General features: G+C 37.9%; 2 long non-coding RNA genes across 2 annotated transcripts; one reads left to right on the forward strand and one right to left on the reverse strand.

Moving 5' to 3' along the window:
- On the reverse strand, nt 1-13,619 carry LOC122222754. Its single transcript, XR_006203853.1, has 4 exons — nt 13,592-13,619; nt 6,074-6,162; nt 940-1,072; nt 1-291 (listed from the first exon to the last, which is right to left on the reverse strand). It is a non-coding gene; the product is annotated as an uncharacterized LOC122222754 (long non-coding RNA).
- Nucleotides 1,576-8,909, forward strand: LOC122222755. Its single transcript, XR_006203854.1, has 3 exons — nt 1,576-1,651; nt 6,083-6,266; nt 8,775-8,909. It is a non-coding gene; the product is annotated as an uncharacterized LOC122222755 (long non-coding RNA).
- Nucleotides 13,620-13,637: the final 18 nt, after the last annotated feature.

A 13,637-nucleotide genomic window follows, 5' to 3' on the forward strand; every position in this document is an offset into this window, starting at 1 on the left:
TTGTAGGTATATACAAGCGCTCAAATAAATGCTTGTACATGAATATTCACAGCAGCACTATTTACAAGAGCCAAGAGGTGGAAACAATCCAAATGTCCATCAATGGATGAATGCATAAACAACATATGGTATATCTATACAATCAAATTTAACTACAAAAGGGAATGAAGTACTAATACCTCCAGCAACACGGATGAACCTTGAAAACATTTTCCGAAGTGAAATAAGCCAGACACCACAGACCACGTATTCTATGATTCCGTTTATGCGAGATGTCCAGAATAGGCAGATCTATAGAGACAGAAAACAGATTAGTGGTTGCCAGGGACTCAGAGGAGAGGGATAGTGACGGCCAATGGGTAGGGGATTTCCTTTTGCGAGAATTAAAATGTTTCAGAACTAGACAGCAGTAATGGTTGCACAACTCTGAATATACAAAAATCTACCAAACTGTGTGTTAAATATTATATGTTAAAGGGAGAGTTTTATGGTATGTTAATTTTATGTCACTTGAAAAAATTTTTGAAGTGAGCTAGACAGGGATGCCTGAGTGGCTCCATCAGTTGAGCGACTGACTTCAGCTCAGGTCATGGTCTCATGATTTGTGGGTTCGAGCCCCATGGTGGGCTCTGTGCTGACAGCTCAGAGCCTGGAGCCTGCTTCGAGTTCTGTCTCTCCCTCTCTCTCTACTTCAAAAATAAATAAACATTTAAAAAAAGTGAGCTAGACAGATTTAAGATAAAATCTTAAGAGTACAGTTCCTGTTCCTTTTCACCCCAAAACATATCAAACACCACTGGCCTCAGTGTAATAAGGACAGCAATAGCACATGTAACTTCATGCTGCCTCAGTTTACTTTAGATATATTTCACAATGAAGCTTGGAGTTCGGAGTTTTGAACAAAGGGACCCATGTACCGGGATTTGATTGTGTACCAACCTTGTGGTTTGAGCTTGGATTCCTTGGAAACAGCAGCTATATCACTTATGACATCTCCAGTGTAGGTACTTTACGGTTTTTACTACCATTCCCACAGATATAAATGGGATTAGCTTCTTGAAAAAGGATTTCTCTTCGGAGACATGTAAAAATATTGATAAGAATAATTTTACTCAAGTCAGATGAAAAATAGCTTGCAACTTCAGTTTACACACACACACACACACACACACACACACACACACACGGTTTGTGTGTATGTATTTGTGTGTGTGTGCAATGGAGAGAATTAGAATTTCTTAAAGTTCCATTGGACTTAGAATGAGGTTTAGGCAAAATGTTAAGATGAATGTTCTTAATTCTTAGTAAATTTGGCATTATGCACAATCTGGCCTGTGTGAAGTGAATTTTAAAGGGAGTGATCTTTTCACATTTCTTCATTAGTAAATATCAAGTAATCTTTGACTTGTAAAAAGTTTTCTAGTCCCCAGGAGTAAGGAACTGGGTTGGAATGCATGGGTTCATTAATTGGGAATGACATAGATTAGGAGATAATTGGTTAGGACCCAGTAAATTCAACAGTTCTTCAAACAGGCCGCAGTTTATGTTATCACAAACATCCCTGCCTTTGTGCCCTAGAATCCTTGGAATCATTCCTAGCTTTCTGCTTCGGACTTGGACCAGTTCAAGTGAAAGTTCAGAAATCTTATTGGTAAGTCTTGTCTTTTATTGATCCCAGCCCAAAACAGTGTCTGTAAGAATCAGACTTTTAAGAACAGACTTGTAAGCATCTCCTATTAAGAAATTTGAAGTAAAGGGGTGTCTGGCTGTCTCGCTTGGTAGAGCATGCGACTCCTGATCTTGGGGTTGTGAGTTCAAGCTCCATGTTGGGCATAGAGATTACTTAAGAAAAAGAAAGAAACAAAGAAAGAGAAAGAAAGAAAGAAAGAAAGAAAGAAAGAAAGAAAGAAAGAAAGAAAGAAATCCACAGTGAAGTATAGCTGTCTCAGGAGATACATGTGATTTGAAATAAACTATCAATATAATTATTTGTCTTCTGAGCCCAAAGTGAGATATTCCATTCTTTCCTTTCTCATATATCCAAAACAAAAAGTAAGAGAGAAATGGAATGCTTCTTTATAAACTTGTGGTCCTCTTTGAAGCTCGGTGGCTATATACTAAGAAGAATGTTAATTACAGAAAAAAAATAGATTCAGTAGTTACCTGTATAAACCCCTGGTCCCTTCCCTCCAACACTATTTTTAAAGGTTTTGTTGCATCTACTCATAATTATCAAAGGTATTTCCATTGGTTATAAGGACTTGGGCAAATAAGATTCACATTTTCAGGAATCTTTAAAAGGACAGTATTTATCATTAGTTAGGTTCAGTGTAATACTGAATGTTAATACTTTCCTATTGATTACCATTTAACATTTATTTATTCAACTGAGAAGATATAATATGCAAAAGTTGAATTTGGAAGGTAACTTTAATAAGATGTGTGATAAGACTTTAAAATAAGGTAATACTGGGGCGCCTGGGTGGCGCAGTCGGTTAAGTGTCCGACTTCAGCCAGGTCACGATCTCGCGGTCCGTGAGTTCGAGCCCCGCGTCAGGCTCTGGGCTGATGGCTCGGAGCCTGGAGCCTGTTTCCGATTCTGTGTTTCCCTCTCTCTCTGCCCCTCCCCCGTTCATGCTCTGTCTCTCTCTGTCCCAAAAATAAATTAAAAACGTTGAAAAAAAAAATTTTAAATAAGGTAATACTGAGTACTTTGGTAGATCCACGTATGACAGAAGTAAGCATAAAAAGAAAGGATGCCAAATTTTAAAGGTATAGAGCCTCCTGAAGATAAAAGAGTAAGAACAGGGTCAGTCTGAGTATAGTTACACTCGGTGACAAAAGAATGAAATAGATCTATGATTCTATTATTCCAAGACATTGTGATAATACAGAAAATAAGCTTATAAAAATTCTTAACACCCAAGGAAAAATGAACCATTCAAAGAAAGTAGAACAATTCTGAGCAATTGATAATCCTCCAATAGTTTCCAAAGCCACTCAGAGAAACCAAATAGGCCACAACTCAAATGACTACTCAGAACACGATGTGTTGGAGGGTTGCTTTCAGTTTTGCCAGGTTTCCAAATCTTTCTTTTTTTTTTTTTTTAATGTTTATCTATTTTTCAGAGAGAGAATGAGCTCACAAGAGCCTGGAGGCAGGAGGGGCAGGGGAGGGGCAGAGAGAGAGAGAGAGAGAGAGAGAGAGAGAGAGAGATAAGCAGAGGACCTGAAGCCAGCTCTGTACCGACAGCAGAGAGCCCAATGGGGGGCTTGAACTCCCATGAGATCATGATCTGAGCCAAAGTAAAAGTTGGACGCTCAAGTGACTGAGCCACCCAAGCACCCCTCAAAAACTTCTTAATGTCCTAAGTTATTAACCCTGGGGAAAAGCTGTGGAAGTGGTGGTAGTTCTCGGGATGATACCCGTTGTGATATTTATGGTCTGAATTAGCAAATGCAAGGCCCAAGTGCGGTATCACCCTCACTCATGGCCAGCATTTCTACTTGATCATGCTGCTATGTCCCAGATTTGTCCTCTGGATGCTTTTCAGCGCAGTCCTACAGGCAGCACTAATTTTCATTTGGATCTGCCTCAAGAGAACAAGCTCATTCACCATAGGCTGCTCAAGGGTGCCCAGAGGCTGGAGGCCAGGGAGTGACTCATTAAGCAAGCGCCAGTAGGAGCCGAGGAAGGAGGAGTCCTGGGGTCATAAAGAACAGAGTTTACTTGATCTCATGGCCCTCCTCCTTCCATAAGTATACCCACCGATGCCGTATGTGGCTTGCACAAAAATGTAAGTGGTGTTATTTTTTAAAAAGCACACTGGACTTGGGGCACCTGGGTGGCTCGGTCGGTTAAGCGTCCGACTTCGGCTCAGGTCATGATCTCGCAGTCTGTGAGTTCGAGCCCCGCGTCGGGCTCTGTGCTGACCGCTCAGAGCCTGGAGCCTGTTTCAGATTCTGTGTCTCCCTCTCTCTGTGACCCTCCCCCGTTCATGCTCTGTCTCTCTCTGTCTCAAAAATAAATAAACGTTAAAAAAAAAAAAAAAGCACACTGGACTTGAAGTCCAGAGGCAGAATGCTATTCCTGCTTCACCTCAATGAACCACTCTGGTTTGCCTGGCACTGTCTTTAGAGCTTTTATATGTATCTATGATATGCTTACATGAGTGTGCACTTTTGCTAACAAAACAATTTATTGTTATTTTGAAAATTCAACCATTAGTAAAATATATAATGGAGAGAATAAGTAAAGATCCTCCATAATGGTTCTGCTAGAGAAATAATCACTTTTAGTGGTTTTGTGTCCATTCCTCAATATTTTTTCATGCATATTTAGTTTAGTCTTTTTAACAATTGTATACTAGTCTACTCTCTAAATGTATCATATTTTATTTTATTTTTTTTTAAACGTTTTTATTTATTTTTGAGACAGAGAGAGACAGAGCATGAACGGGGGAGGGGCAGAGAGAGAGGGAGACACAGAATGTGAAACAGGCTCCAGGCTCTGAGCCGTCAGCACAGAGCCCGACGCGGGGCTCGAACTCACGGACCGCGAGATTGTGACCTGAGCCGAAGTCGGATGCTCAACCGACTGAGCCACCCAGGCGCCCCAATATTTTATTTAATCAGCCCTTTTACTAATTGGCTTTTGAGTTGGGTAGTGTTATTCCATTACAAATAGCACCGCAGTGAACAACCTAGGATGTATGTTTTTGGGTACTTGTGCAAAAATTGCTTTGGGGGAAATCTCTAGAAGTGAAATTGCAGGATTAGAGAGTATGCACATTTAAAATGTTAATAAAAATTGTTAAGTCAACCTCCAAATTTATCAATTTATACTCTCACCCACAGTATATTAGACTGCCTGTTTCTGGTTTGTGCTCTAAGGAACACAAAAACAATGAGGGAAAATTGTTTAATATTAGGCTCATATAGTCTTAAGCCACAGTAATTAATAGAAAAACACCTGTCCAAAGGAAGTAATATTTCAGTCGCCTGCTGTGAATGCAAATATTACAAAATGCCTTCTTGGAGATTCAATTGATTTCTGAGATTCCTCTGTATTATCAGAATGGAAAAACAGAACAGTATTTACATGGTTTCACATTAAGGGAGTGAGATAAAAGGAGAAAGTCAAAACATTATTATTATTTTTTTTTTTTTTTGGTTCATGTTCTGTTCTGACACTTTGTCTCAAGATCAAGACAGTATATTATTGAGAATAACATAATGTAAAAAATTAGGTTCCTAAAAGTGACAATCCATTTTCTTTACCAAATACCTGTGTTTGGGAAAATGAATTAAATAATAGATTTGGGTGGGGAAAAAATACATGCTTTTTAAAAATCACTTCTTGTTTAGTTTAAACACAATACTGCCTAGCCTTACGCTATTTGTATATTAAATAGTGAGAAAATGTAGCTTAATGGACAATATTTGCAGATGTTACCTCATTTGATCCTTATTACAACCCTATGAAGTAAGTACCGTTTTATAGACTCAATACATAATTTTTTCCCCTGATACAACATTTTAAGCACAGCCACCATTATAGGTGCTTTAGACGGGATTTATCAGGCTGGAAAGCACCTTATAGCTCATCTTCTTCCTTTGAGTCATTTCTCCCTCAGAAGAGGATACTGAGTGATTACACCTGTACTTCTCCTACCTTGGGTACTGTGAGGATTAAACATTAGCACAAAAATAGGACATGTAATCTGCTCTGGATTTACTTGAAAATGAAGTGGAGAATTTTAAACATGGTGGTAGATCCTTTCAACTAGGGTGAGCCGAGGAGGCTGGAATCCTGCTTACGGGATGGCTTGTTTCACTTCCTCCTTAACGTCCCTGTGGGCAGAATGTGGCTCTGCAACTCTAGTTTTCTTGACACAGAGGGTCGCAACAAGCCCTAAACAAGGAGCAGGAATAGGTCACTGGTGCTCATGGATAAGCCATCATGAGGACAATTTACCTCATTGATAAATTACTGTTGGACAATTGATAGATGACATTATAATGTGAGAGCAAAGGAGAAGAAAGTCCTAATCCACAGTAAAACCAAAATTACCTTTGGCAGGGAAGATCCATGTAGAAAAAGAAGCATGCAAATCTTCATAGATACATGCCGGGCACAACATGGGCAATAACTTCTGAGTTCTGTAGACGAAATAATGGCATCACCGAAGACAAAAGAAGAGAAGAAGAGAAATTGATGTAAATGCGCAAAGGGGGACTGACCTTTGTTTCACTTCAATACAAAGGTATATTGGGTTTGTATTGAAATATCAAATCTGTACCCTAGTATATTCGTTTCAACGGTATTGCCCTTAGAGCACAGTGAGAAAGTCTCAGAACATGTGCAGGAGGAGGGTCATAATGAAGCATCCTTGAATCAATTTGATCAAAAGTAATGAGAGAGATGGAGAGGTAGTTGAGTGGTTTAAGTAGCAAAACTTAAAGGAAAGGACATCAGGTATCGCTGGTGTAATCTTTGGTATATAATGCATTTACAAATTAGAATTCACTTGCAGCTGCCATTCTTCCTCCATTTGAACAGTCATAGTTTATTTATTTACTTGTTTACTTGCTTGTTTGAACAGTCATAGTTTATTAACCTCAATTCCTGAACAAAAAAAATATTGAGTGTCTGGCCATGTTTTTACCAGAGAAAAGATTCCCCATGAGAGGGAACATTTCAGAAATGAACTTCTCGGGGGCGCCCAGGTGGCTCAGTCAGTTAAGCGCTAGACTCTTGATCTCAGCTCAAGTCTTGATCTCAGGGCTGTGAGTTCAAGCCTTGCATTGGGCTCCATGCTGGGCATGAAGCCTACTTAAAAAAAAAAAAAAAGAAAAAGAAAAGACAGAAAAAAAGAAATGAATATCTGGGCTTTTAGTTTCAAAATATCCTCCTTTTCAGAGCCTATAATTGCTTTCTGTCAAACTGGGAAGTTAATCTGGAATGTTCTCAGGATGCCCAAGTTCTTGCAAGCTTTATACCTAAAGCAGATTCACAGCTATGCAGAGAACAACCTTTGAAGTCACCATGCCTTGCTAGTGTCTCAGGTTCTGCTTTGATCTTAGGAACCATTTTTCCCAGGAAACTTTCTTGCAATCGTATTTTCTGTCACCACATATTTTTATTCTATAATGTCCATATTTCTTACTAACCAAGGGTGTTGTTTTTGGTAATATAAAGATAAGAGAAACAATATCACAGAAGCTATGTGATTTCTTTTAAATGCTCATTGTAACTGATTTTGATTAAAGTAATTAACTTTTTTTTATTTTTACCTTCTGACATTTGAACAGGAAAAGTGGAGTCACTTGTTTGTAAACATTATGTAAAATGAGAAAGAGGCAGAAAAGGTCCAATTTCTTGATGAGTTTTATCCTTTTATTTGTTACAGGTTGGGTTTGGGGAAGCTTTGTATTAAAATATCTAACAACTATTTAATATATGTTTAATATTTAATAAAATAATAATTATATTGCATATGCTGCTATATTTTTAAAATGTGATGACAAAAGAGGAGAAGAGTCAAGAGGAAAAAAGAAAAAAGGAAGGGAGAAAAGGGGGAAATTTAAACAAGGGAAAATGGAAGTAAAAGGGAAAAGAACCAAAATCAAGGAAGAACATGAAAGAAAAAGGAAAGAGAGAAGTAGATAAAAAATGAAGAGAAGCAAAAAGGGAAAAGGGGTAAACATGAAAACATGAAGCAATTAATTCTCTCCAAATCTTGCTATAGTTGTTGCTATTACTTCAAAAAATATATACTTCTTTAAATAAATGTTCTTATTACCTGAGCACACACAATACTAAGAAATAGTGACCCTGAATGCTTTTCTTTCCTATTATTATATTTTAAGGAGAAAAGCCTTTTTAAAGTGATCTTTATTTCACAATGTTCTTGAATACAAGGATAGGCAGTGTGGTTATTACTTCTTAGTTATGGTTAAAAAAAAAAAAGCATTGTGTAGATTTTCCTATGCTGATATTTACTGTTAAGATGTTCATATATTTGTTTATTCTAAAAGTTAATTGAATAGATTAAGGGGTACTTTATTTCCCACCAAAGGAAGGTGCTAAAAAATGTTGGATAAATGAATAAACTGTAGATTCGTGTCTACAAAAGCTATTTCTATCTTAAAGTCAAATTATACTCTGCAACCAAGAGCACACTGTATACAATGTATGTTAGCCAATTTGACAATAAATTATATTTAAAAAAAAAAAAGCACAAATTACACTCCGCAAAACTGACATCCAATTCTTCCAGAGGGCAATGAATACTTTTGGGACTAGAATTTAAAACCGTTGCATTAAGACAATGTATGATAATCAAAAGTCCCTGATCTTGATAACAAATATTTTTAGTGCAGTTTTTGTTTTGAATGCAGCTTTACTACCAGGACCACCTTGTGATTATAAATGCTATGTTATCAGTTAGAGCTCAGCCTACTGCATTCAGTCCTGCCTATCTGGGCATTAGCTTTTTGGGCTGCCACGTACCTTGAGCGTACACATTGCCTACAATGTGCACAGACAGATGCATGGTGTCTGGCACAGCACATAAAATATCTTTAAAACAAGCCTTAGCACTGGAATTTGGATCTGAATTTAAGTTGCTTTTTCAAATTTTCTTCCTTATAAGATGGCAGTCTTTTGAATATCAGCCAGCTACTTGCAACACGGGGCACTCAGGCTAACCCATTTCAGGTTTATAAAGGTTTGGTCTTCTTGTTCCTACCTATGTGTTGGCACGCTGCAGTTATGCTGGAGCAGCAGAAGTAGCCGGGGATCAAGCCAATTGGCTACATGACATTGAAAGTCAATTGCTGAGGAAGATGAAGCCAAGTATAGCCTTCTCTGTAAAGAACAGCCAAGAAGATTCTAAAGGTATTTGAGGATCGTAAGAGAAACAGCCCCAGACAGGAATACTACTAGTCTTGGGGGATGGCTGATAATTTATACATACCCAGCTCCTCTTCTCCCTGGGGCAGAAAACAGGACATTTTGAAATGTGCAACCCCTCTGCACAACATACAATGGTACCTTTCATCTATTTCTTGTGACTTTTATTTGCTATTGTTGTTGGATCCCCTACATAATTGTAAGCATATCGCAGGCAAGCACAATGGTAAACAGTGGGTGGACACTTCCTCTGCAGATACAGACAATATCTGCCTGGCTGGCACTGCTTAATTCAGCCATTAACCCACTTTTATATACTCTTTTGAGCAAAAGGTACAGAAAACCTCTTAAGAACTTACAGGAGAAGACGTTTTTCAAATTTCACTTCCTGGTTTAAGATATTTTGGTGAGTCGTTCTGAAAATGCTAAGGAAAAATCAGAAAGAAAGGCCTTCCAAAGAGTCACAAACAACCCTGGGGCCTCTTTTAGAGTAAGCAACATGTGTGACCTTTGTCAGGTGCAATACTGCAACTCATAAAGCAACCCAGTCAGATAAAGAAATATATGGGTATATTTCAAGCAATCTTCTGGTGGGGTGGGGAGAGCCTCTGGATTATGGAAATTTTCAAATCACAAGCAAGCAGGCCTTTTGTGCCCCAGGTGGAGAGGGTCTGAAGGTGAGCGCATGTACCCTAACCCACTGTCTCTGGAAGTCTGGTGTTTGCTGCCTGACCTCTCTGAGGCAGCTGCAATGATTTCCTCTCTGGTTTTCCTGCCTCCATTAGTTTCTCTCCCTCATTACTTTTCCACAAAACTACAGCATAATCTCCCTAAGACACCAATGACTGAAAGCTTCAGTCATTGACCGTTCCCTGGAGAATATGGGAAAGACCCTCTCCCACAGTTTTCTTAGTTGCAACATGCTCTCAAAAAACTGGACAAAGTACTTGAAGTTTCTGGACATGCCCTGTACTGACAAGTCTTTACTCATTTCTCTTCTCCTAGGATACCTACCCTTCACCAACTGCCCTCCCTTTTTCCTCTGTTGGAATATTACCCATTGTTATGGATGAAACTGTATCCCCTCCCTCCCCCTCTCAAAGACATGTTGAAGTCCCAACTCCCGTACCATGAATGTAATCTTATTTGGAAATAGGGTCTTTGCAGATGATCAGGTTCAGTTATGATGAGGTCATTTAGGGTGGGTCCTAATCCAATATGACCGGTGACCCTATGCTAAGGATTGCCGGCCCCCACCAGAAGCTGGGCAGCAGCAAGGAAGGATTCTACCCTGGGTTTCAGAGGCAGCATGGCCCTACCAATACCTTAACTTTGGATGTCTAGCCTCCAGAACGGTGAGATAGTACATTTCTGCTGTTTTAAGCCACCAGTTTGTGGTACTTTGTTACAGCAGCCCTGGGAGACTAATACATTCGTCCTTCAAGGCCCAGTTCATATGGCACCTACTCCATTAAACCTTCCCTGACTCCAATCTGTTTAAAGTAATCTCTTGCACTTCCTACAGCCTCATAATATTATTTTAAGAGCACAGCTTTTTGTTTTCATTTTCTGTATTAAATTGTGAGCTTCCTGAGCTAGGCTTTTATCCATTTAATCTTTTTGTCCCCGTGGAGGGTACGGCTCTGCATTTGGAAAGCTTCCCTTAAGTGTTTATTGAACTAAGTGGAACGGAATCTGTTTTTCAAGACACCAATGACAAACAACTTCTTCTTAGAAGAAACTAATTTTAGATAATGTTTTAGTATCATCTGTTAACTCATTAACCATTTCTGGAAGAGCTCTTAGAAAAAAAAATGCAATGAAAAATGAGGAATGAACAGCAACAGGGAATTCTCAGAGTAAGGTATAAAAAAATGCAGAAAGAGATCATATTACTCATAATTAAAGCAATGGCAATTATAACAAGTTACCATTTTCCACCTATAAATAACTGTTGGCATTGATTTAATAAAACTGGCATTCTCATTCAAGATAGTGAAGATGTAAATTAGTAAAACTTCTTTAGAGAGTAATCTGAAAAATGCCTATCAATGTTTTCAATGCACATGTCTTTGACCTAACAATTGTGCTTCCAGCAATTTCTCCTCTGGAACGCTCACACAACTGCTCAAATATAAATGAGCAACTCTATTCAAGGCAGCATTGTTTGAAATAGCTAAAACAAATTTTGGAAACTGTTGATGAACAGAGGACTAACTGAACAAATTAGGATTCATCCTAAAATGGAATATTTTGCAGTCCATAGAAAAAATGGAATAGAACGACATGAGCTAATAGGAAATGATCTCTAACACATATTATCAAGAGAAAGCAAATAAAAATATACGATGTTGGGTCGCCTGGGTGGCTCAGTCGGTTAAGCAGCCGACTTCGGCTCAGGTCATGATTTCACAGTCCGTGAGTTCGAGCCCCGCGTTGAGCTCTGTGCTGACTGCTCAGAGCCTGGAGCCTGTTTCAGATTCTGTGTCTCCCTCTCTCTGACCCTCCCCTGTTCATGCTCTGTCTCTCCATCTCAAAAATAAATAAAACGTTAAAAAAATTAAAAAAAAATATACAATGCTATATTTGGTATGCTTCTGTTTGGAAGAAGAAAGTATACATACATATGTATGATTATGTATCATATGGTGATTTCATAATGATATACAAGAAACCACTGATTGTGATGGTCATTGGAAGGAAGACAGAAAGTCTCAGGTAAGAGGAAGATTATTTTTTACTCTGTACTTTCTTTTGTACTATTGGAGATTTTAATGTATAACATATAATTGTATAATTATAGCTGTCAGATGTATAATTATTCAATTTAAAATTTATTTTTTATGTTTATTAATTTTCTTATTTTGAGAGAGAGAGCACAGGAGTGGCAGAGAGACAGGGAGAGAGAGAATTCCAAGCAGGCTCCACACCCTCAGTGAAGAGCCTGATGAAGGCCTTGAAATTATGAAACCATGAGATCATGACCTGAGCCAAAATCAAGAGTCAGACACTTAACTGACTGAGTTACCCAGGTGCCCCTCAATTTAAAATTTAATAAAGAAAGTTTTCCTAGATACTAGTATTCAGCATGTGCATAAAATATTATTTGATAATATCAATGTCTATTAGATTTATTTTGCTTATTGCAATAAATAAATGATTCATCTAACATGATTTGATTAAATATAATTTTATACCTGTTAAAATTTATAATTTGCAGATTCACTTAAGTACATTTTGGAAATCAGACATTTTAAAAAGTTTCCCAATTTTATTACAAAAGCAAAACATGATCACTGAAGAATAATTAGAAAATAAAGACAAAAATACATAAATATCCTTATTTCCATCATCCAGAGATTATCAAGTAATAATCTGATGAGTATCTTTCCAGAATTTATTTTATGCTAAAATATGTATACACAGAAAGGACTTGTACATAATTATAATTTTTCACTGATAATATATTATTAATTTATTTCCATGTTTATATTTTAGAATGGAAGAAACCTTAAAATTAATTTAAAACAGAATAAACAAAAAAGAGCACTTGCACAAACCACCATACATATATTGCCCTCCTCCTTTGCATGTCCATGACAGATATGCTGACTCATCATGATCATGGCACGTTCTGGTAGAGTTGAGACACAGCCTTTCGTCTTCCTCAACAAAGTGTTACACAAAACCACTACCAAAAGACTAAAGGTTAAAGTCATGCAAGCTGATTATTTTTGACTAATCTAAGCCAATAATAAGGAGTCAAGTGATTTCCTGACCAAAGGCACACAACAGCAACAGGACTCAAGGTTAGGAACTTGCTAAAATATTATATTGTCATAAATTTAAAATAGCATTTTATGGACTATGCTTCACAATAGTAATTTTTAAACACTGAAATTAAAGGGATAAATGAAGTTAGGGGCAAAAGTACGTAATAATTAAGTGTACCTAAATTTCTATTTATTCTTTGTGTTTAATCCATATTTATACAGTGTGGCAATTTCACTGCTGCTGTGGCACCCTATCCTGAGAACACAACTGCTCCTCTACTTGATATTCTGCAGATTAAGACTTTACAAATGTTTAGCAGATTAACACTGTTACACAAAAAACTAAAAGGCCCTTCCAAACTCTTTGTTTATTAAAGCCATCTAGGATTCGGAGATTCCCTGAAGCTCATGGTGTGCATTTTAGAAATCTGACAGAGAGGAATGTCACCTCTACCGGGCTCTGAGAGAAGAAAACCATCTGTGCGTGATTCATATCTTTGGATTCCTGAATTCTCAAGGCAGGTAGTAGCCTGTGGCCTTCACCATGTGATATGTAGTGGTATCTTAAACAGCCCAGGTTCACATACTATATGAGCACATCACTGCATTAGCAATATATTGTACCCCGAAGCACACATTGTAGGACCACACTCTACCAATACAAGATGATAAATACTGCCCATTGAGTCAACAATACTTAACAAATGTTTAATGAGCATTTATCTTGTGCCAAGCACTGTGTTAGGTTCTGAGGCTACAAAGATTGGGCAGACACAGTCCCTGACCTGAAAGAGCTTGCAATAAAACAGGGGAACAGACATAAACAATTTTTTTTTTCCACTTTGAGGTTTTTCTATTGTTTATACTTATTTCATGGATAAAGAAACAAGAGGTGGGGCACCTGGGTGGCTCAGTCAGTTAAGCTTCCGACTCTTGACCTCAAGGTT

Source organism: Panthera leo, chromosome B3, assembly GCF_018350215.1.
Source record: "Panthera leo isolate Ple1 chromosome B3, P.leo_Ple1_pat1.1, whole genome shotgun sequence".
Lineage (NCBI taxonomy): Eukaryota > Metazoa > Chordata > Mammalia > Carnivora > Felidae > Panthera > Panthera leo.